This window comes from Rhinoderma darwinii, chromosome 2, assembly GCF_050947455.1.
Source record: "Rhinoderma darwinii isolate aRhiDar2 chromosome 2, aRhiDar2.hap1, whole genome shotgun sequence".
In the NCBI taxonomy this organism is placed as follows: Eukaryota; Metazoa; Chordata; class Amphibia; order Anura; family Rhinodermatidae; genus Rhinoderma; species Rhinoderma darwinii.
Genome location: NC_134688.1, coordinates 56,611,304 through 56,616,270, shown reverse-complemented (window position 1 = coordinate 56,616,270; position 4,967 = coordinate 56,611,304).

Genomic DNA, 4,967 nt, shown 5'->3' with positions numbered 1-4,967 from the left:
CCTAAATACGGGATTTTTTTCACAATCTGTGGAAACAAACCAATGCTGAAATCAGAAATAAATCCCAGCTGTACTACTTATTACCATATGGTCAACTCGGACTAAGTTTTCCACATCCGATAGTCTATTTAGACTTATTTATATTTTCAAATTATACAATGGAAACGAACATTCCGATATCCACAAGCTTGAATGCTTTTGAATTAATAGATATCAACAGTCAAGAAAGACTCAATCGGGCTGCAACCCTTTTTTCAGACAATCATGTGCTGACTAATGATGTTAATCACAATTTAACTAAATTAATGCATGAATTGGAAATAAATCTCAGCCAACAAATTAAAATATGGTGGGACAGCATAACTCTGCAATCGTATGTGGATAAGAATATGGTTCCAAGAGGTCTGCGTATTCACAAATCCCCTACAACCATTTACAACACTGAATTTACTTCAGATTGGGATAACATTCTCAGTGACGCTTCACTCAAACTAATGAATCTCATCATTAGAGATGAGCGAACTTTTCAAAAGTTCGGTTCGGCTAGTTCGCCGAATTTCACAAAAAAGTTTGATTCGGACCGAACTAGTTCGGACCGAACCTGTCACTTACGTGCGCCGAGCATGCTACTGTCTCGGGTGCTGATAGAGTTAATGGGCTGCACTAACTCTTTCAGCAACCTTGACAGTACATGCTCGGCGCGTGGAAAATACAATTTAAATGTAATAAAAAAATAAAAATTATACGTTCGTACTTACTTTCCTCCTGTCCGGCCTCCAGCGATGACGTTTCATCCCTTTCGCCGCTGCAGCCAATCACAGGCTGTAGTGGCGGTCACGCACGTCAGGATGACGCTTCATCCCACGTGACCGCCTCTGCAAACGTCATCGCTGGAGGCCGGACAGGAGGAAAGTAAGTATGAACGTATTATTTTTTTTGGCATGTATGTATGTTTGCATGTATGTATGTATGCATGTTGTATGTATGTATATATGTGCATGTATGTTTGCATGTATGTTGGCATGTATGTATATATGTGCATGTGTGTATGTATATTTGCATGTATATATTTGCATGTATGTATGTATGTGTGTGTATGTATGTATGTATGTATGTTTGCATGTATGTATGTTTGCATGTATGTATGTTTGCATGAATGTATGTTTGTATGTATGTATGTTTGCATGAATGTATGTTTGCATGTATGTATGTTGTCATGTATGTATGTTGTCATGTATGTATGTATGTTGTCATATATGTATGTATATATGTGCATGTATGTTTGTATGTATATTTGCATGTATATATTTGCATGTATGTATGTTTGCATGTGTGTATGTTTTCATGTATGTATGTATGTATGTTGGCATGTATGTATATATGTGCATGTATATATTTGCATGTATGTATGTATGTTTGCATTTTATGTATGTATGTATGTATGTTTGCATGTATGTATGTATGTCGTCATGTATGTATGTCGTCATGTATGTATATATGTGCATGTTTGTATGTATATTTACATGTATATATTTGCATGTATGTTTGCATGAATGTATATTTGCATGTATGTATGTATGTTGTCATGTATGTTGGCATGTATGTATACATGTTTGTATGTATGTATGTTTGCATGTATGTTTGTTTGTATATATGTCTGTATGGCCATGTATGATACTGTCTGCTGGCGCCCTGTATCTAAGTCAACTTCGTGGCAGGCTTCTATACATGGTATAACAGTCAGTATCACACATTAAACTGAATCTAAGCCTACGACATGTTTTATTTCATTTTTTATTTTTTTTTACAGGTTTGGTGTTTGGACTACGTCGGTTTCGAGGACTACTTCGATGACGGTTTTTTTTTCTACAATAAAATGGTTAATGAGGGTTGTGTTGGGGGTGCTTTATTTCAATAAAATATTTTATCTATATCTTTGTCTTTTCAAATTTTATTACTACCACTTTAGTAATGGCCGCTGTCTGAGTGACAACATATTTAAATAGGTATTACCCTCTTACAATTTTATATATAATATGCTAGAGTAATTCACACTAGGTGTACACCACCAATTGTCGATATATGAAAAAGGAACGGGAAGTGGGAAAAGTAGTGTGTTTTGTAATTGCAAAAAAATAAAAAATACTTTATTATTAAATTTATATTAAAACAATGTTAGATGAAAAAATGATGTTGCGCCAAAGTCCCCTAAATTGGCACACTATGACAAATTATGTCTGATTAAGATTGCTCCGGATTGTAAAGGATATATATGTGTCTAATCTACCCCTTATTTAGTAATAGAGAGGAAACTATAATAGTCCCTAAACCAGAAATTGGGTTGTTAAATAATTGCAAATAACTGTCCCCCTCAGTGTCAATGATGAGACAGTCTGATTGCACATGAACCCAGAGGTTCCTTCAACGGGCTGTAAATGAAGCCCAGCGGTGGAGAAACCCATGTATTAATGTGACTGTAATGGGTTACATGTACATGTGTCTTATATGAATAGACACAGCACAGCAGAGTTGCAACTGCTGCATACTAGGAACTGAACAGGAGAAGGGAATAGACTGGGCCACAGTCTGTAACGGGCGGCTGGTCCGCTGAATTGCCTTGGTAGTGATCTAAAGTGTCTGTAAAATTCCTATCAGGCAGTATAATCACTTCCCCCCAGCTGATGTATACTAACAACCTAGCTATCAGGGTTTACAACAATTTATGTGGGCTAGCAAATAGGCTGCGGTCAGCTGAGTATTTATGACTGCACACAGCAGCAAAGAAGCCCCCGTCAAAGACAAACACTGTGTGTGTTGTCTTATTTGTCACAGCTCGATGTAGCAGAGCTGTAACTGCTACATTCAGGTCTCCAGCCCTGCAAGGAGACCTGACAGGCCAGCCACGCTCCCGGGCAAACAATCACACAGGCAGCGCGCCTGGACTGCGTTCTCCAGCTCCACACAACAGTGAGTACTCTGCCAAACAGGCAGTAAGGATATTGTACCACTGTTTGTTTGTCTGTGCAAGATAAGGCTGCCTGGTGAGTCGCGTATATGTGGGGAGGGCTGCAGGGAGCCGAGCTGCTGTCAGCTGTTTGAGTACGATCCTGTCTCAAACTTAGCTCAGCTCCGTGCACTCATGCACAAAGAGCTGCTCAGGCAGCCCGGCGTGCAGTATTGCCGTGCTTGTTCCCTAACTGTAGCAGATATTCTGCTGATTTGAACATTAAACTGCTATTAGCAGTACGGAGCAAAGTGTTTGGCATCTAACATTGGTGATATTTAAAAGACACCCGACGCGCGTTTCGCCGGTACTTCCGGCTTCTTCCAGGGGTGGCAGCCGCCGGAATCAAAGGCCAGATATGCTAAGAGTTCCTGATTGACAGGAATAGTAACCAATCAAAACAATTTGAGAATGGAAACAAAGTAATGGTGCAACGTGATACCTCTGGTTAGTTCCAGCAATGTATCCATGTTAAAATAACACTGCCTAGGCTCAAGATGCATCAGATTGCAGCTAGAAAAATCTTTCCTTTCTTTCTTTATAACAAAAAACTTTTTTAAATTGCAGTCATATCAGGACATTCTGCTACATAATAAATGCACACATAGCATTGTCCTGCAGAGGCAGAGATATAAATGTAGATGTAACAAGAGAGGTTAACCTCGTAGATACACAGTACTGCATTGGCAATGATTGCTCAGTAAGTGTGTCAGAGATAGAAATTCTGAATATCCGGCACGATAAACTGGTAATGTGAGACCTTAGTTAGTTCCAGGTTCAAAGAAAACAACCAAAATTGAAACTTTCGTTCATGCCGAACGGTTTAACGGAGTTCATACGGAATATCCACTCACTTTCTCTCCTCAGAAGGGCCTCATCAAGGTTGCCCCCTCTGATGCCCATGTTGAGTTTACAGATGCCCCAACCTTTCAGAGTCTGCCACTCTAGATTATGTCTCTCTTTAAAATGTTTGGCGATTGGAGTAGGTGTGAATATTTTCTTCTGGAGTTTACAATCCTTCTCACCTTTGTCATAGTTTATAATTGACCTGACATGTTCTCCAATACGGATTTTGAGTGCTCTGGTCGTTTTACCCACGTATCTCAAACCGCAGGGGCACTCCAGACAATACACGACTCCTTCGGAGTTACAGTTCATATGTTCTTTGATCTTATACAACGCCCCAAATCCATCAGTGAATTGCTTGGTTGTAGTCAGGATTCTACATGCTTTACATAACTTACAAGGGAAAAACCCCATAATCTGGGCCCTCTTAGTACCGTCACCCCGCGTAAAGTGACTTGCAACCAAAATGTTCGAAATGCTGGTTCCTTTGCGATAACCTGAAAGGGCCCTCTCACCCAAGATTGTGTTTAGATTGGGATCAGATTTAAGTACATGCCAGTGTTTGTTTATAATCTGCATCATGCTATCCCAGTCTGCATGATAGTCAGTGATGAATCTAGGCTGCATGGGGGTTTCAGAGGTTTTGATAGCTGTCTTGGCTCGTGTCTTTTTAGAAATGAGCAATTCTTCACGGTTGGTTCTCAGTGCTATGTTATAGGCCTCTTTGATATTGCGATTGGAGTAGTGTCTCGCCTGCAGCCTAGCCCTCAATTCAACTGCTCGTTTCTTGAAATCAACAAATGTCGAGCAATTGCGTCTCAATCTCAAGAACTCCCCCTTCGGTATTGCCCTAATTGTGTTTCTTGAGTGTGCACTTTCGGCAGCTAATAAGCTGTTGGTGGCAGTCACCTTTCTATAAAGATCCGTGTGGAGATTTCTCTCTGGATCTGTGTAGATGAGAACATCTAAAAATGGGATCGACTGTGGGTTATAGTCAAGGGTCAATTTCAGATTAAAATCATTGTCATTCAATTTCTCAATGAGATTCTCCAATTCAAGGACAGAGCCCCCCCAAATGACGAATATGTCGTCAATAAAACGCCTCCAGAGACAGACA